Genomic DNA, 21,085 nt, shown 5'->3' on the forward strand with positions numbered 1-21,085 from the left:
GATCATCATCATCATCATCATCTCAGCCTATATATGTCCCACTGCTTGGCACAGGCCTCCTCGCAGAACAAGAGGGCTTGGGCCATAGTTCCCACGCGGGCCCAGTGCGGATTGGGAACTTCACACGCACCATTGAATTGCTTCGCAGGTCCGTACAGGTTTCCTCACGATGTTTTCCTTCACCGCAAAGCTCGTGGTAAACTTCAAATGTAATTCCGCACATGACTTTCGAAAAACTCAGAGGTGCGAGCCGGGGTTTGAACCCACGACCCTCTGCTTCAGTGGCGATAGGTCAAACCACTAGGCCACCACGGCTTCAATCATATTATAAATTAATTACTATACCTTCCGCCGCCTAACTTTGCCTAAAAGTTCATTGCCCTGACTAGTACCACAAAAACTATAAAGGTATAATTCCAATAATTAATAGGCACTATACCGTTAAGCGATTTGAACACAATCCGGGAGTAACGTAAAGACGTCGCATAAAAAATGTATCTCAAAAATGCGTCAAAACTGAGTATTAAGTAATTAACTTTTAGGCAGATTTATATGGCGCCTGGTATAGTGCTTAACCGCGGCTTTGTACGCGTAAACCATTAGATACCGCAGTCAGGAGACCCACTTGCTCGTTTGCCATCCAGTCGAATATTGCATTGTCTAGCACCCATTGCAAGCTTTGCCTATTTATTTAGTTTGGGGCTAGGTCAATTGTTGTAATTGTCCTAAGATATTATTATTATTATTATATGTGATTTTTTCCCTTTTACGTACATACATAATCATCCATCATTCATCGTCATGCTAAAAATACTAACTGAGGACTCCGGGAACTTACTTGTCGCAATATTGTCTCAGAAGTACTTAGTAACTTTGCATAATCTTGAGTTAATAGGTTTATAGTTTAAATCACATGGTAGGTCCCGTGATCTGGCAGAGCTAGAATCAGCGGGCCTTCTTAACGCAATCCTTTCTGAGCCCTCAAAGTTATGGGCTTTGAGAAACTTTCTTTAGTGCAGCTGTTACGGATTCGCTGCTTCGCTCAGACTTACCTTGAAGTCAGCTCAGCTTATTCGATTGTTTGAAACGGCTGCTTGAAGTTATTTGAGCTTAAGAAAACGTTTAGTAAAAAGCGCTACAGGTTTCCGCAAGAATTTCGGATATTTAATATTTTTAAGACAGTTTAAATATCTCTGAGGACTTTTATTGAACGAAGAAGTAAAAATCTTGCTAATAATATATTTAATGTGAAAGTTTAAAGGTTTATGCATTCTTAGGCGGCGGTAATTGCTTAACATCAGGCGGGCCGCATGCCTATTTGCTACCGACGTGGTATAAAAAAAACGTGTGTTGTGTATGTGTGCATGCATGCATGCGTGCATGTTTGTGTGTGTGCATTTGATACGCAGATAGCCAGATCTTTGGAATTATAAATTGGCCACTTCTTAACCCGATTTTCCCACAAAAATTCAAATTCAAATTCAAATCATTTATTCAGTAAATAGGCCGCAATGGGCACTTTTTTACACGTCATTTTTTAAACTACCAGCGCTTTCGGAAAGACCATCATTGCCAAGAAGAATGCGCCGCAAGAAACTTGGCAGAAAGTCATTTTTACATAATAATATAATTACAAATAAAATACTTAAAAACTACACAGTATACAATTAAAGAAAAAATTACAAAAAAAGTAATGACACAAAATCTGGGTGGCAACTCTCGAGCGTTTTAGTCAAATTTAAAGCTTTTCAGTCCTGTTTAGAACTGGGCTATACCTATATAAGTTAGGCAGAAAAAGGTTACAGCTTCTAACGCTCAAGCCTTTTTAAAGTTAAAGCTCTTAACATTTTAATCATGCCTGACTTTGACGGGGCAACATTGCACAAAATCGGTACCCACAGGGTGCTATCTATTTTATAATTGTACCTTTCTCTTTTAGTTGTATCCCTTCTTTTCTTCTAAGGAAGGCTCGAAAAACTAGAATGCTTAAAGGCTACTTTGGTCTAGATAGGCCTAAATGTTATTTAATTTTCAATATTTTTGAAAATGATTTCTAGTTTTTCAGTATTTTAGTTTTATATTTGGTCTAATAGGGTTTAAATAATTTATTGAATCAGGCGTTACTTTGCGGAGGTCCATATCAATGAACTAAAATAATTTCCTTGCTCACCCACGACCTTACGATAGCTAAGCTTATGCAAAATATGCGTGTTCATGCAGTTCCTCCACCTCCACACTGTAAGAACAATCACCACCACCACACTACACTAACGAGTTTCGAACTCAACCAGAGCTCAAACTCAACTCAGGAGCTCTGGTTGAGTTCGAAACGCGTCAGTGTAGTGTGGTGGTGGTGATAGATGGGTTTGTGTGATTTGTGTGTGTTCTTTATTACAGTGTGGAGGTGGAGGAACTGCATGAACACGCATATTTTGCATAAGCTTAGCTATCGTAAGGTCGCGGGTGAGCAAGGAAATTATTTTAGTTCACTAATAGGGTTTGGGTTTTGGGGGTTTGGTTTGATCTACTTCTTGGTTTGGGGGCGAAAGAGCTGTTTTACCCTTGCAGGAGAGGATTGTATGCTACCAACGAAAGCCGCATGCGCATTGTATAGAATTTTAGCCTAGAGTCCTGAATCTTCTGTCGTTTGTGTTATTTTTAAAGGAAATTTTAATATTCAGTTCTGTAAGAAGTAAATCTTGCAATTTAGACTAAGTTTATATAGATGATGTACATAAGGACTTAACGTGTCGGCGACTATTTAGTTTTTTATTAAATACGCAAGGACCCAGGAGGCTAAAACTGGTTAAAAAGTGTAAGAGTCTTTTGAAACACTATCTTCATGCATTGATCGCATTATGCCATCGAAATTCAACTTAAAGTTCCCCTTGCCCCGCACAATCAGCAAAAAATGCGTCCACGATTTAGCATAAATCCAACCTCCAACATGAAATAAAACCGTAGTTCCAAAGACCGTACAATCCCCTGCGATAACACTCAGTGTAATGGTCAATAAAATTTCACAGTCGCATCTCTGTGAGGTTTCAATTAAAACTTGAGCTCTGTTTCCGATAAGTGGGGTGTCCGTGCGATCCGTTTATTGGGGCCATTTCAATTGTTTTTTGCGATGAAAAAACTAGAAAATTGGAGCTGTACCTACTTGCTATACAGTCGGGTATACTATACTGGTAAAGTTCGTATAGAGTTGGCTTTACTTTCGAGTATACCTTGATAGTTATATAGCAAACGGCTCGAAAGTTCAATCCCTAAATCATATTACTCTCTCGCACATACTTGTCTCAAACGAGCGAGAAGGAAGTATGATTTTAGGGTTTCCTTCCGAGCCGTCTATTGCTATTTTTGCTTTAATGTTGACTGCTCCGACGAACCACCTTTTAGTTTTGAACAAGAGGGTAGGTAAGTAAAATTATATTTCACGCGTCAAGTCGAAGCGAAAAAGAAGTTTTTGATTGATTCGAGTAAAGCGTATTAAACATCTTGTTTAGTATGATACCTAAGTCACGATTATTGCGATAAAGAGCACAAGTATCGGACATAACATTCAAACACGTAATAGATGTAGGCAACAGGTTGCCTTGTCTGTTAAGTGCTATCTTCTGGCAACCTTTGGGTCCCTGCCAATGTTGATGCATTGTAGGAACTAAATCTGATTTAGTTCAGTGATAAACTGAAAATAAATTTTCATTACAAAACGCTACTTGTGCATGCATTAGCCATTATGTTAACCTACTTAAGCATTCATGTTTAAAAATAAAAAAAACAAAGGACATGAGTTGTTAATTTGGATTGTTTTACAATGCCGGTTCAATATTTGTTAGCTTATTTATTAGTTTGTGTAGATTAAAAAAATCATTTGTTTTTTTCCGGCGGTTGTCAGATACAGTTTGAATTTAATATACATTTTTACATTAATTAGATGACCAACGTATTCTGTAAAAAATATAATTAAAAAAAACTTGAAAAAATTAAGGGTTTGTTCCATTAATTTGGCCTTATAAAATATTTTTTCACATAAATAAAATAATAATTTTACGATCTGTACCAAAAGATGTAAGCAAATGTAAATAGTAGACAAAAATACCTAATTCATGATGATGATCTTGCGCTATTAAATTTGCCTAGAACACGAAAACTATTTGTTATTATTTTTGCAAATTTCCCATTATTACAATAATAATAAACCAGTTGTCGTGCAGGACTGACAGCATAATAGAGAATCGTGTAGGTAATCTGCGTACTGACTTCGTTGGTATTACATTACCGTATTCACAAAGCATACTGTATAACCGTACGTGAGTGCATCTTCTATTCACTTTTGAGGCTTGAAATGGAGCTGTCAGAGCTACGAATGTGACCTGTTGGAATTGACATTAGTGTCATATTTCTTGGTCCGAATATGTCCGCGTACAATCAGCCGAGAGATTTACTTATCTGCCTCCTAAAATTTGGTTGTTACTACTTTTTATAGGGATTTGTATGCTTTAAGAGATATAGTTGCATTTATGATGTGTATCTCTCGTATTTAACGACTTCAATTATTATTTTTATCATCATCATCGGCCTATCTTAGTCCACTGCTGGACATAGGCCTCTCCAATTGCACGCCACTGAGCACGATCCTCGGCCACTCTCATCCCGTTCGCGCCAGCCACTTTGCGAAGATCATCGCTCCACCTAGTCTGAGGGCGTCCCATAGAGAGAGAGAGAGAAAGTGGTTAGAAACCTGACTACAAAGCTTAAAGGACCCGGGTTCGATCCCCGGCCGTTCCAGATATTTGCCTTTATGAATAATACGATAGTTTATTCTCGGGTCTTGGACGTATAGTGTACATAAGTATATATTTATCTATATAAGTATGTTTATCCGTTGCCTAGTATCCATAATACAAGCTTTGCTTAGTTTGGGACTGGATCAATTGGTGTCAATTGTCCCATGATATGATAGTCTTTATGGTGGCATAGGAATCCAATAGGTTGACCCATCGTAGGTACACTTATTTCAACATTTGTAGCATTCAAAAAATGAACACAATATTTTTTTTAATAATTAAACTATGACAAATGGATAGGAGTCTATGACGATACTTTTTTTTCTTTTAAGGGGCATCTCCAGCCTGTATGTATACCTCAGTCAGGGGGGCTACCATGAAATTCGAAAATCGAAGTTAATATCGCACCGTCCCTCTCACACTCGTATTAAATAATATTAGCGACAGCGGGACGGCAAGATACGAAGTCCGAATTTTGAATATCGTATTACTTATAGGGCCAGGTCTACCAACATACAACTCTCAGAATGAATTATGAAACCCTAAACAAATATGAAGCTAATGTTTGCGCTATGGAAAACGTAAAACAAAATAAGTTTTTGGTAAACATTTCATTTTTAGTACAAGCTTTTTTTGCTAAATGTACTTTTTGTTGTTTAATACTTGTATTGTCACCCAAACTACATTTGCATACCAAATTTAGCGTCGATGCCATTAAACGTTGAAGAGTCCCGTCCTGTGGAGATGATCCTGGCCAGACTACCAGGATGTCACTACCAGATTATTATATGTCACGCAATTTACATAAGTACCAGATTTCAAGTCAATCCAACCACTGAAATTTGGTCGAATTTAACTTGCAAGATTTGATTACAGACAGACAGACAGACAGACAACGGAACAGGTGAAACTAAATAAAAGCTTGTAATAAACCTACGTTCTCAATTGTCAGTACCTCTCTCGTTAATTTTTGAATTAATAATCCCAACTCTCAAACACAGAGTAAAACATGTCTTTGCGCTTTGTAAAGTTGGTATTGTCATCAAAATATCTGAAAGTTTTCATACAATTTCCTGGGAAATTAAAATACACGACGTTGCTCTCAATTAGGTGTGTCTGAATTTTACTCTTGTGACGTTTTATTTTACGAAATTGTGATCTACTTATGTACATGTTGTGAAAATTGATTTCCAAAATTTTCATAAAAACTTTTTCAGTTGTGTTTTGTTACAAGGATTCAGTCATTTTTTTTTTTTTTTTTTTTGACTGGATGGCAAACGAGCAAGTGGGTCTCCTGATGGTAAGAGATCACCACCGCCCATAAACATCTGCAACACCAGGGGTATTGCAGAAATACCCCATATGGTCATATGCTAAAATATTCCGTAGATAAATATTATAATAAAAAAGTCCTTAAACCAAGTTGAAACTGTTTCCTCCATTTCTTGGCCACCCTTGTACCTGCAATTACCCCGTTTCCTGCACCGGCTCTTAGGTATTTGCCTGAGACATTGAATCGAATTTAGCACTGCCATTAATAATACAGTGTCAGATAATGTGAATGGTTTGATTACGTTATAAACATACAATTTAATGAGCATTTTTTACGCAGATGTTCATTTCTTTTTGCTTGCATTCAGGGTTCTTCTATACAAGACCCTATATTTATCTCCTGTTTCACAATCTATTGATTAAATTTATTTAACGGATAAATGTGTTGCCATCTCTGTTTGCTTTGTTCGAATAGACGGAGACGGCATCACATTTATCCGTCAAATATAATTAATCAATGGGTGGTGAAACAGCCCCTTAGTATCGCATAACAAGTAATACAGATAACTAAATAACTAAAATCAAATAAATTAGAAAAGTTGCAAACCCTTGACATGGTTATTTCAAAGTTATTATTATTAGTTATCTTAAGGGGCTGTTTCACCATCCATTGATTAGCGTTAACCGACGGTTAAATATGATGCCGTCTCCGTCTATTCGAACAAAACAAATAGAGACAGCATCACCCCTAACCGCCAGTTAACACTAATCAATGGATGGTGAAACAGCCCCTTAGTGTTCCTTTTTACCTCGCACATGTAATTTATGGAACAGTTTGGCGGCCGAGGTTTTTCCAACTCACTGCGCTATGGTTACCTTCAAAAAGCGAGTGTACCATTTCTTGCAAGGCTGGCAACGCATCTGCAGTCCTGATGGTGCTGCGGATGTCTATAGGCGACGGTAATCACTTAACATAAGGTGAATCGTCTGCTCGTTTTTTTGTTACATAAAAAATATCTTAAAAACAGACAAACCGATTTTAACGAAACTTAGCTAGGAGCCGTCTTAACTAAACTAGCTTTTAAGTCGTATAAGATACTCGTACCGTAGATGGAAGAGATAGATAATTTGACATTACTATATTTATAATTGATAGGAATGTATGGTTGTACGTCGGGATGTAACGGATGGGGCCCTACACCATAGAGCAGTGTGTCTGAGTGGTAGAGAGGGAGAGAGGAAACCCGCCTCTCTCTTTCTCCTTTTATTGGAGCGAATTTTCCTTTATCATAATATAAAATAATAATACATTATGTTAAAGGAAATTATTAATTAAATTGGCCATAATAAGTTGTGATCATCTAACAGTCAGGATCCTACGTTGTGTACTTTTTTGTTTTAGTAATCCCAATGATCTTTTATGTGGTATGTCTGTAATAAGCAAGATATCTATCAGGGCGCAATAAATGTGTCTAAATTAAGTTATTTAAGCTAGAGATACTTGGATTTCAATACATATAACTAGTATAGTGTGAAAATAGAGTGTAATATGGAAAATAGAGTGTAATATGGGTGAGTAAGTAAGTAGAGTGTTTAAAGGGTCGGGAAAGGATAAGAGTTGACTGGAAGAAATTAACGGGCCTCCACGGAGACCCGGGGGACCACCTTCCTAGCCCCCTGTCCCCTCCTTACACTCGCCTGCGATTGGTAAAAAACCCGGAGGATGATTTACATTTACTGCACTAACTGCGGTGCTAGTCAACTCAAAAGAGGACAGATTAGATGGAATGAGTAAACCCAATTCCAAAAATAGTAAAAAGGTGGAAGGAAACACATCCAATCCAACCAATGCTTGATTCATATGTTGCATATCTGTGCAATATACACAGGTTTTAGTTGTGTAACCACTGGGATGTCTAAAAAGATCAAAACCAGTGAATTACAAAGTTTTGTGATAATGCCAAGCTGTAACAGACATGACAAGTGTATGGTTTTGCCCAGAACAGTCGGGGGTTGAGACGGCAAGCCACTTTTCACTGAGCATCTCCGCTTACTAATGTAAGTATCATCAGCATCAGCATCAGCAGATAGTGTCAAAGAACACCGAACTTAAACGCGAACTAGCCGACCTAGATGTGATGTACACGGATGTTGAAGAACAACGCGACCGACTACTGGAGACAGTTTGCAAATTACAACAGTGCTGTGACGTTCACGAGCAAACACTTCAACGAGTAGACGAGCTCGAGTATGAGCTCGCCGCCTCCCACGAATTTGTTCGCCAACTACAGGAACAGATTGAACGCCAAGAAGCCGAGAACACCCACGGCTGTATGACGAAATAATGCCAGCACCAAACGTCTCCTCGACACGACCGGCAATAGGTTCTTCTGGTCACCGGTTGTAATAGATTTGACTAAGGACACTTCTTTTGAGTCTACATCAGTGTTTTTCAAAGTCATAATAAATTTAAAAAATATCTTAAATTAAACAGGTTCATAAGAAGATCAAAAAGACTATATAAACAACATCACAGTGTTCATAAAAATACAATTTTATATAAAGATCGTATAAGTATCTTAAACGAGCTAAAAACATGTAATGAAAAATTACAACACAGTAGGTATGCTTATGTCACAGACACGTCCGGGCTACGGGAAGAAATAAATCGGTTAGAATGTTCCCTAAGGGACTTAACTAGCAAATACGAATTATGTCAAAATCAAATTAGTGAACACATTTTGGCCGCGAACGAGCTTGTTGATTTATGTTCATATAACGAACAGCGCGTCAATTCTTTGTTAGCGCGCGAGAGCGCATTGCAAACTAAATTACATAATCAGTCCGAGCTACCCACCCGCAGCGTGGACTTCTGTGACATATCTGTAGGTAATGATGGAAATATCTGTAAGAATGTTAATAAAACCCTAGTATTTTCTGATAGGATAGGAAAGGGATTGGGCAAATTATTGTGTAATAATATATCAAACAGCTGTGTCATAAATAACTGTATGCCTAATGCCTCATTCAAACAAATAATTGAAAAAATTATGCTCACTCAGGTGACTAAGCAGTCAATTATTGTAATAATGTTAAGTGACGGGTCCGACGTTAGGTATTCGGACATAAAAACTGGGTTCGATTTACTATCAAAACTAGGTGTTAAAAACATTATTATAGGTGCGTTTCCCTATTCTGCTTCTCTAAATAAATCCAATAATCATTTATATCGTTTAAACAAATTATTGTTTAAGATGACGAGCCGTCATAGTGACGTTTTATTTTTTGACACTAATAATGTTATTAGTGACTACCGACTGACCCTCGACAAGCTTGCTAAATCCTTAGCATGTTATATTAATTCCGTATTCGGAAATCACCCCCCCCTCCCCGGCCCTGTTAGGACGACACCTTCAAGCGCGAATGTGTCTTTAAACTACCTACACCGACAATAGAGAAGCAAAGTAGTCTATCATTTCTACATCAAAATATAAATCGCTTCACTGGCAAAATATTAGATTTAGAATTACTCTCTGAAAAGTTAAACTTAGATATTATCTGCTTAACAGAAACCTGGCTAAAAAAAGATTCAATGCAATTTAATGTACATAATTATGCAATAGCCAGCGCCTTCTGCAGAGAATCTGCAGCAGGTGGCGGGTCTCTCATATTAGTGAAAAATGGTTTAAAGTTCAAAGAACGCAAAGACCTGTCCAGCCTTTCTGTTGAACGTGTATGCGAGATCGCTTCTGCGGAAACGGAACAGTATTTAATTTTATGTATATATAGACCACCAAACTCGAGTATTCCTTTGTTTATAAATACTATGGAAGATGTTCTAAGGAAATCAGTAAAACGTAATAAAGCGCTGGTGGTCTGCGGGGACTTTAATATCGATATTTTATCACAATCCGTTGAAAAAGACCAGTTTATTTCTGTTTTAAAATCTTTTAATTTAAATTTCTTATTTAATGAACCCACCAGAGTCACAACCACTTCGGCCACATGTATTGACAACATTTGGTTAACTTGTAAGTATTTAGAAAAAGCTGTTATCAGTGGAGTACGATCGGATCACAAAGCTCAAACAGTGAAGTTACCTCGGGCTAGGGGCGGTGTTAATCAAACCATAGAAATTAGGCCGTTGAACAAACAAAGACTTGACCGTCTCAAAACAAACATCGCGCAAAAAGTAAACAATTTAAAAGTAAATACTAAAAATCCAAACGAAAATTTCAAGATATTGTTAAATACTGTATGCGAGGAATACGATAAAACGTGTAGTAAAAAACGTATTAAAATAGGAAACAAACTATCATTCAATGAATGGGCTACACCCGGAATACGTAGGAGTAGGGACGTCTTATATGATCTTTATGATAAGAAATCGTGTACCACTGATGAACGTTTCCACCAGTATGTCAGGGATTATTCAAAATTATTCAAAATTATATGTAATAAAGCAAAAGCAGCCCATGTTACTAATAAAATTAAGTCCTCTGATGATAAAATTAAAACAGTTTGGAAAATTATAAATACTGAAACGCGGAGTCCTCTATATCATTAAAGATTAACAACGTATTAGAAACGGACGCGGTTAAAGTAGCTAACGAGTTTAATACCTACTTCTCTAAAATCCCCATCGAAACGACAAAATGTCTCGCGTCTTCCTCAAAGTTAGCTGAATCGCTCTTAAAACAAAATGTATCTATTCCAAACTTAAGTAATTTTAAATTCACGCATGTCTCTCCCTGTGACATCATTAAGACTTTTAGATTATTGAAAGTAAAAAAAACGGAAGACTTGTGGGGCGTCTCAGTTAAGGTTCTACATTCCATTTTAGATGTCGTTGCTCCAACTTTAGCATTTATATTTAATAGCTGTATAGATGAAGGCGTATTTCCAGATTTGATGAAATATAGTAAAGTAGTTCCTATTTTAAATCAGGTGATAAAGATAATCCCTCTGATTATCGTCCTGTGTCCATCCTATCAGCGTTTAGCAAAATATTCGAAAAAATAATGCTGACGCAAATGATCTCGCATTTTAATACCCATAAAATCATGCATCCACAGCAGTTCGGATTCACAAAAGGCAGGTCTACTACAGACGCGGGTCATAGTTTAGTTAAATTCATATTGCAAGCTTGGGAGGAATCACATGACGCTATAGGTGTATTCTGCGACCTTTCGAAAGCTTTTGATTGTGTGGATCATGATACTTTAATTTGTAAGTTAAATTTTTATGGCATTCGTGGCCTCGCTTTAGAACTCATTAAATCTTACCTCACACAAAGAAAGCAAAAGGTAGCGATTAACGGAACGGTATCGGAGGGATCTGTGGTCGAAATGGGAGTGCCTCAAGGATCCATTCTTGCCCCATTCCTGTATCTTATTTATGTAAATGACCTTACTTATATGGTAAGCCAAAAGTCGGGTATAGTTATGTTTGCTGACGACACGTCTTTACTGTTCAAGGTTAGTAGAAAAGATACCGACTTCATTGAGCCCAATGAAACCCTGTCCGTGATATCCGCATGGTTTGCTGCCAATAATTTGTTACTAAATCCTAAGAAAACTAAATGTATTAAATTCTCGTTGATAAATTCATCTAGCTCGAATTCAGTTTCTAATATAAAGTTAAATGGTCAAACTATTGAATTTGTAAAATCAACAGTATTTTTAGGAATAACGCTCGATTCTAAACTACAGTGGGGACCTCACGTCACAGCAATCGCGGGTAGATTGAGCTCTGCTGCTTTTGCAGTTTGGAAAATACGGCAGCTAACCGATGTGGCGACGGCACGGTTGGTGTATTTTGCTTACTTTAATAGCATTATTTCGTACGGCCTTATTTTATGGGGATCTGCTGCAGACATTGAGTCAATTTTTATCTTACAAAAGAGAGCAATTAGAGCAATTTATAATTTGAAGACGCGTGAATCTTTAAGATCTTTTTTTAAGGAAACAGATATCCTAACCCTGCCGTCGCTTTATGTTTTTGAAATAATCATGTATGTTAGGAAGAACATATGTGATTTTCCCACTAACGTCGATAAGCCAAAGGCTACTAGAAACACAGGGAAGCTTAAAGTTCCATCTTACAGACTGGCTAAAACCAAAAAGTCTTTTCTGGGAAATTGCATACGTTTTATAATAAAATTCCAAAAAATATTATAAATGAAACGGATACAAAATTCAGATCTATTGTCAAGAAGACATTAATATCAAAGGCGTATTATAAAGTTAATGATTATATCATGGACAGGGATATTTGGAAATAATTCCGATCCGCATTAGCGATCCCTTCAAATAGCGAACCTACTGTGTTAAAAATAAAGTTGTGTTAAATACTTGTGATGTAAGTATACATATCATTTAATAATATTGTAAATCTGTTTTAAAAAATATATATATATACCTCGTTGAGTTTCTTGCCGGATTCTTCTCAGCAGAGGTTTTTCCGAACCGGTGGTAGATTTTTTTTGACATTCATAAGTGCTTGTTATAGCCTAAATTGAATAAAGATATTTTGACTTTGACTTTGACTTTGACTTTGACTTTATCAACAATGACACAGCTACTTTGGAATGCGGCCCGCAACCATCCCAGTCGCCCTGAACAAGAAGTAAGATTGGTGATATAATAACATATCAACCCTGAAGTAAGTGTCCACACTCAAACAATATGGAGCCATAAGGAAGACAAATCTTTTCATCAAGCATCTCCGCTTACCAATGTAAGTATCAACAATGTCATGACTACTTTGAAATGCAACCCACAGCCAACCCAATTATTCAAAGTGAGGAAATTAGATATAAGTTGTGGATGACATGACACCATACCACCACAGATTTGTATAGTGTGCTGTGAATATCCGTGTATACATACACAGTACACAAACACATGAATAAGCATTTTAGTAAAATTGGATGTAGAGTTCAGCTACAATGCCTGAACACATAAGAAAGTTTAATATCATTATGAATCAGGTTACTCACAAGGAGCGGTAGGGTTATGATAGACAAAGGAATTGCCAGGAGATAAATGATAAGCATTGCATAAGACTCATTTACTCAGATAACCAGTACCTTACCTGGAGCTTCCCCAACTTCACAAAGCAAGTAGTCATAGATCATAGGTGTACATATTAGTCCAATAAATGGTCATAATATGGTTGGAACACAAGAGGACAGATCTCACCTTGTCATAACAGGGAATCCAGATCCAATCTGAGATTCTCTGACATCACAAAGCAAGCTTTTAAGTTAAGAGCTATTACGCTATTGGGGGTCCCAGAGGGAGGCCCAATCAAGCACCATCTCTTAGTGATGACTTCAGCTTAGAGCTTGAAAATGTTAAATTACACAGGTTTTACTGATGGCCGGTCAGCCTAACTCAGCTCAAGTGTAATAAACCATTATTCATTCTCCAATCTGCCTTCACTAATAGACTACAAATACGGGTGAAATAGCCGGTGGCAAACAATCACTAGGATTACCGTCCACAAGCCTTCCACCTAATCCGTAAGAACCCGACACGCCCAAAGTAAGCTATTAGAGCCAACCTCGAACATGACGAAATTCAGACTCTAGTTGGGCCAGGTAATAGCCCAATGGAGCCCTAAAATGAAACACTGATGAGTTATGATCGCTTACTGGACAATAAGTACCCAGATAAGACTTTACGGATTCTAATTATTATGAAATTAAGGCAGCTCCGCATTACCTCATCTCTGTAACCCAATACTGCGCAATATTAGTCTACAGAGACTACAGTTCTCACAATTACCTCACTCTGAAAGTTCATAGAATGCTGTATAAGCCGATTCTAATCCATTCAGAGCTACACAATAAATAACTAAAGTTACAGTGTGAAGTGAGTGTAGGTATATGGTGTGATATAATGCATAGATGGGTCAATCAACTATTTTACCGACACTTTTGGCGTCTCCTGCGTTACCAAAATTGTCTCTAGCGTTACCAAAAAATCGTACTTCCAACAAGATATTTCACGGTTTAATAGCTTAAACTTACGTAGGATGGCATGTATTCATGTACACCATCAATTAAATTACAGAAAAAACATGTTTACTTACAAAAATCTGCAATTGTTTGAAAAATGTCGCGGACAGATTAGTGTCGGTAAAAAAGTTGATTGGCCCAGGTACCAAATAATATAAGTAATAATAGAGCAAAACATGTCACAGGACACAAAATAATTGTCTGAATGGGTTATGTCATTCTCGAGGCAAATAATTCTTAGCTCAGTTAGGTCTATCAATGTTAGACTTGTGAGAGATGTAGATAGTAATTCTCGTGATAGACACTATCCCATCCATACAATGAAGCAAAATTATGACCAGAAAACGCATTCGCAGTGCATTCCCACATATAAAGCACACACAAAACGTAAAGTTAAACACGTGGTCCCTAGGTCTCCCTAAAGATTTTCCTACGGTTCTCACGCCCTAATGCAGTATAGTCTGATTTAAGAAAGTTCTCGGTTCCAATATGACTTTTAACAAGCACTTCTATAATCTAATAAGAAAAAGGACCTTTTGACAGACAGAATTGACGTAGGATGGAACCAAAAACTTCTCCCAAATCTGACATACTCCCTAACCATACAAAAGCATGCTCACTTACCTCTTATTTACCTGATAAGGTAAATAAACAATCCCACCTGGTATTCACAACGCTGATGACGGGCAGAGTTCTGCTTACGCGCCGAGAGCCGAAGAAGGAAAAACCCAAGTGAGCGAGCCCGCTCGCGCATCGCTTTTTATAACCTCGAGGCTTCTAGAAACTTCCATTCTTCCCGGAAACGGGGTTCTCAAACATATCTTACTTACACCTCCCTACTACTCCTCCTGTATTGCCATCAACAAATCGAAAACTCCAACACTGAACAAATTCATCATCATCATCATGCAAACCGATACACGTCCCATCGCTGGGCTCCGGCCTCCTTTCAGAACGCGAAGGCCCGGGCTCCAGCCCCCACGTTTGCCCAGTGCAAAATATCAACTTGCTAAGAGAATCAATTGCTTTCCCAATTGACTTGACAAGACAACTATTCCTGTAGTTAGTCGAAAAATCTTCATTTCGTATTTTTAGTACAATTTATGTGATTTTTGTTGTTTTGTTGACTGTGCTCGTTGATACTCTTAAAACCGCTGCATCCCAGAGCACAGTGCTGTCACCAATCCCACACAAGCACGCCAAACCCAAAGTCAATCAAACCTGCGTCGGAAGCTGGCCAAACCCAGCTCCCAAGATTTGATCCAAACAAATGGACAACCAAACAAACAAGCAAATAAATGAATAAATACATAACCAGAGCAAGTCAAAGAAAAGCCTGTCGAAATATGAAACGTTACCCTAAAAAGTGGTAAAAAATTATTTCAATGGTAATTTCTAATAGACTTCTTCTCGTCAAGCCTATATTCGGTCTCCGATTGGCTATTTATAAATCTCACGTTCCTTATTGGCTGTAAAATTTTCAAGTTAGGAAACATTATACAAATAAGATAATACATTATTTGAATTTAAATTATTTATGATAATAATTAAGTATTGAATTTTAGTTGAAAAAAACATGAAATTTCTAACCGGACTAGCTCTTAGGCGCATTAATGTTTACTAAAACCGTATCTCAGACAGCTCGAACCAGCTGTTGTCAAGTAAATGATACTCGAAAGTCTAACTGGAATTTGATATCAAATACTAAACAAAATGCAATTATAATTATTGAAGTTACTAGTTAAACTCCTAAACTACCAAAATCAAGTATTAGTTTAGTGCAAAACCCTTTCAACGGTGGAAAAAATGACACATCAAGACAGAGGTAAGTCTATGCTTTATTCGAACCGTTTTGCTATGATTATTTCCTAAAAGAAAAGCTGTTTTTCTGGTAAAGTGTATTTTCCTTGTGTAAAATAGTAGCCTCTATTATGTACTAAGATTATTTTTATGTTTCAGATAAAATCCAAGAAATAATGGACCAAAAGCGTTTCCATTTATAGGTTAATTTTCCTCACTACTATGGGATGTCAAGAAATTCCAATTGGAACGACACATTTTTACTCCTATAATTGTTCACGACGTTTTCAGGTAAGAACTTAATAAGAATTTCATACTTATAGATAAATCTAATAGTGAAAATGTCTTAGGCAAAATACTCCATAGTAAGGAAATTTTCAAACGTTAATAGTGATTTATTTGGCTAATTGTTTGAGGTAATTTATGTTTAATTATAGTATATGGACAGCAGAAAGAACAGATTTATAATGAAAACATGGATCGAAGCTTAATCATAAGGTCTATTCAACATGCAAAATTTGACACTCCTGAAAATTTCACTTTGTTATCTGATCAAAATCTATAGGGTTTATTTGGGTATTTATCATATAGACATACTGTAATAAGTCAGGAGGGATGGAATTTATAAAGATTTTGATTATAAATACCAAACAATTATTAATATGAGCCTTTACAAAATTTCAGCCCTCGGGTTAAAATTCTCAAACTGAAAGATGACTAGTTTTGAATCATTTGAGTGTTTGATCCGGGCTAAACCTATTTATTCTGTATCAGAGTCACTATTAGGATGAGATTAAAGTAAAAGTACTCAGATCTAACTTGTATTTTTAACAAGAATGCTATATCCAGGATATCATTAGAGCGATTTCAAATAAATTTATATTTCAGGAAACTTCAGTGCTTTCCTATGGATTTTACAATCAAAATTGCCTACGGCAGCACGAGGAACAGGAAATGGAAGGAAATCAGGATTGGAGAAAGGATTTAATGGGATTTTCAGGAAAACTTGGGAAGCCTTAGAAGAGTTTCTTAGCCTACGCATTTTTGTAAATATTCTAAGTTACTTATGTACGCTTTGCTAGTAAATCAAACCAATAGTCCTATTAGGCTTGTTTTTAGTTGCTTTTGCCTGTAAAACTACAAAAGGAGAATAAAATTTCTTTTAATTAATCTCAGGTGGTTTCATTAAATTAGAAAAACAGCGCCATCTACTAGTGAGTAGTAGAACCTCTCCGAATATAGCCCGATAACCCATAACTTGACACACACGCACCGCTCCTCACTAGAGGTCACCACAGTCACGGTCTCAGCTCAGTAATAATGCCATCTATAGTCAAATAGCTAAACATCCTACTTTACTTTATAACTACACTTGTATGCAGCGTGATCAAAGCTTTTTAAACAATAACCTGATGACACCGCGTTTCCAGAGATGTCACTACTTCAATGCGTGCAGGAACCGAGTTTTGAATTTATTAATGCTTATTTCTATAAACAGCAACTTAATAGTATATTATGATTTATAAAGAAACTGATGAACGAATTGATTAAAACAGTGTATTTAATGAGCTGAATTAATTATTTCAATGCATATTATGGAAAAGTGAAAGAAAATTTGTTCTCATAGAAAATATTTCCTATAATCAAGTAACAAATAAGGCAATAATATATCGATGGTGGAAGTCTCAATTGACGTAAGGGACAAAATGCTACTTTTCAGGAGAGCGAAAAGAAGTTTTTGGTAATTTTCAAACCCTCACAGCATTGTTAATGTTTAACTTAGCAGGACGTTATAATTACGTAAAATCTTGAATTTTCTTGCTTTTCAACGTGATACTATAGACATTTTCGTAAAAAGCTTAATAAGAAAAATAGCTGTCCCTTACGCCCGTGACATACGGGTGTCATAGCCCCTTACACCCATAAACCGTAAATAAATAAATAATGTAGTAACCGATTTTTGGTCTTATAGGACATTTTATATTTTATTTGCTACATATTTGGACGTAAGTTCCTGTATAAAAATTAAAAAAAATAGTGAATTAACTCAAAGAACCACTTTAATTATTTAAAATAACGCGCAACAGCCATAATTTTGCACGTCCCTTTAAAAAATATGTAATTTGTAACATTTTCTTTAAATGGACATTATAAGTTAAAAGTTAAATAAAACTCAAATAAATTTTATAAAGTTTTAAACTTTCGTGATTCTCACTCATAGTCAAAATACCACCAACGGGACTTATCACGCTAACACACCACACACAAGTAATATTTACCTCGACGTTTCGGCAACATTGCAGTGGCCGTGGTCACGAGTAGACTGAAGTGTGGGGTGTCAAGTCTGCCTAGCAGCGCGAGTCCTTCGAACTACCCGCACTTGATCACTAAGAGTACCAGCACTCGTATCACTAACTACCCGCACTTGGTGATTTTTATTTGTCACTCCATCACACCGACTCACAACACTCATCCCGACGTCGACACTTATTAATAACAGGATTCCACGAAGATGAAAGCTTATATCCATCGTCCCGGTTGACATTTTTATGCTTTTTTTATTTCAACTGCTTCACGTACCATTCTTGAGTAGAAATGACGTTCCGTGGACAGAATTTTGGATTGTGAAGCTCAATCCAGTGGTTTGGCCCGACTCCTACAAATGCTCGGCTATGGCTGACTTGTTTGTTTATAGCTGAGAGGGTCAAGGAAGATATTGCAGCTGTTAAAAATCGCCAAGTAAATAAGTTTTTATCCCGGAAAATAGCATAGTTCCGGGGGGTAGCGATAAACGAACTGATGATGTTGTTGATGACGATGATGATGAAATGATTTTCACTACCACCACTGGCGTACTAACTCTGCTTGCTTGCATTATTGCTTACATGCTTACTTGCTTGCTTGCATGCTTGCTTGCATGTTTGATTGCATGCTTGCTTGCATGCTTGCTTGCACTATTTCTTGCACATTTGGGAGTATTCTTGCTTGATTTGTTGTTTGCATGCATGCTTGCCTTCTGGCTTCACGCTTGCTTGCATGCATGTTGCACTATTTATGCTTCCTCTAACACACTGATTGCAGCTGTGAGGGAGTGGGACGCCAGCCCGCTTCATGAGCGCTGGAGGAGATACCATAGACCGGTCATCGCGGGATCGGGGTAACCCGCGATGTTCATCTAACCCAGGGCAATAAAATTGCATGTTTGTTGATTTGATTGACAAAATTACATGCTCACTTGCAAGCTTGCTTAGGTGGTTGCTTACATGCTTGCTTGCTTGCTGCTTACATGCTACTGCATGCTTTTTGCACGCTTGCTTGCACTATTTCTTGCACATTTGGGAGTATGCTTGCTTGAGTTGTTGTTTCAATCACTACAAGTTCTAAAAACCATCTGTTTTGATGCCTCCTACGACCTAACATTAACAAGGTATTTTAATGAACTAAAAGAAGCAAGCAAGGTATTTTACTTTAAGTGCCCTTACACCCATAAAGTAACCTCAATTTTTAAAATGTCTGTTTGTTACTGTCCTTACGACTAACAATTTACTCTAGTTTTAGCTTTTGATGTCCCTTACGCCCATAAGAGTATTCCTTATTTTATAAGTTGCTGTTGTTTAGTGCCCCTTACGACGTACCAATTACACCTTTTTTTTTAATGTCTGTTTGCTACTGCCCTTACGACGACAATTTACTCTAGCTCTTGCTTTTTATACCCTTACGCCATAAAAGTATTTCTTATTTTATAAATTGCTGTTTTTAATGTCCTTACGACGTTCCGATTATACCATTTTTAACCCTCAACATACATAATTAATTATACAGGCCAATTATTATTATGTATGCATCATCATCTCGGCCTATATACGTCCCACTGCTGGGCACTCCTTTATTAGGATCTGTCAGGACAGCTTAAAATAAACAAAGTAGCTAAGAGAAATTTACCTCAACATCCTTGACTGAAATTCCATTACGGAAATGTTAGCTCGACGTCAAGCCATTAGGGGATCCATCAACTTAATCTTCTTTTTTTGTTTTGCTTTTGGCATCTTATAAAAAAATACGCGCGTTGACAAAGAATAAACGTAGTCAATCAAATACGTCCTCCGTGTTTGACGTGTCTGGCACGACTGACCGAATGTGCAATGCGCTAACGCTCGGCGCGTGGAAGGTAGGTAGACGCGTTAGTATTTTGATGTTAGGTACAAGATATAGGTACAGGCGGTAAGGTTACGCCCAACAACTTCTTGCTTTTTTATCTTATTCGTTATAAAATGTTGGGGTGTAAAGGGCAATGAAACAATAATTGACCCATACGCCCTTTTATTATATTGTTGGTTTTTTTTTAACGACATGAGCCGAGTCGTAAAGGACATATGAGACTGCCACAGCCCCTTACGACCAAATATTAAAAAAATAATACATTTACGCCATATTTCAGCTCAAATATTTTATATCATGTCCCTTAAGCTATTTTATTTTAAATAATAAATGTTGATAACATCAAAAGTAAGGGGCGTATCGTAACTTGAATACTACCAATCGACAGAGAAAAAAAAACTCTAATTTTCTATGTTTAAAAGTGATTTTCGGTATTTTGTCCCTTACGCCAATTGAGACTTCCACCATCGATATGGAGTCTGCTACAGGGAGAGGAATGAAACACTCGAGTTCTGGTTATAGACTGGATCTATTGATGAGTAAATGCGATTATATATAAGGTTGCTAGGTACATAGGTCTTACCACTACACCTTCCATTTAACAAAAATAAAAAAAATGTTTATACTATAACTTTTTTTTTTTTATACATTTCTTATTGTAAATATAAGATATTACATGGTTAAAATAAAAATTATGTATAAAATAGTTTTGTTCTATTCTTATGTACAGTATCCAATTTTCCATCTTTAATTATCTCTACATTCGGAGATATATCTCTTACCACCTTATATGGACCTGAATACAATGCGTCCATCTTTGTTCCTATTTCGTTCTTTACTAAAATTAAATCATTTACTTTATATGTTACAGGGTTTGTATAACTGTCATACTTTAGTTTTCTTTTTATTTTACTGGTTACAATGTTTTCCTTTGCCTCTTTCTGTGACACTTGCAAACGATATTTTAACTCATACGGGTAATGGTCAAAATTATACAGTGGGTCTATATTTTTAAGTAAATTATTTGGTAGTGAACACAATT

At 36.8% G+C, this 21,085-nt stretch overlaps 2 long non-coding RNA genes across 2 annotated transcripts in view; both read left to right on the forward strand.

Moving 5' to 3' along the window:
- Window positions 1-487: 487 nt before the first annotated feature.
- The window catches only part of LOC141434775 (uncharacterized), a 113,664-nt gene continuing 93,066 nt past the window's right edge, over window positions 488-21,085 (forward strand). The window contains exon 1 of the long non-coding RNA XR_012452096.1: window positions 488-520. This is a non-coding gene — a long non-coding RNA (uncharacterized lncRNA). The remainder of the gene's footprint in view (window positions 521-21,085) is intronic.
- Window positions 15,689-17,030, forward strand: LOC141434756 (uncharacterized). Its single transcript, XR_012452095.1, has 3 exons — window positions 15,689-15,910; window positions 16,045-16,176; window positions 16,774-17,030. It is a non-coding gene; the product is annotated as an uncharacterized lncRNA (long non-coding RNA).

Source organism: Choristoneura fumiferana, chromosome 14, assembly GCF_025370935.1.
Source record: "Choristoneura fumiferana chromosome 14, NRCan_CFum_1, whole genome shotgun sequence".
NCBI classification, from domain to species: domain Eukaryota; kingdom Metazoa; phylum Arthropoda; class Insecta; order Lepidoptera; family Tortricidae; genus Choristoneura; species Choristoneura fumiferana.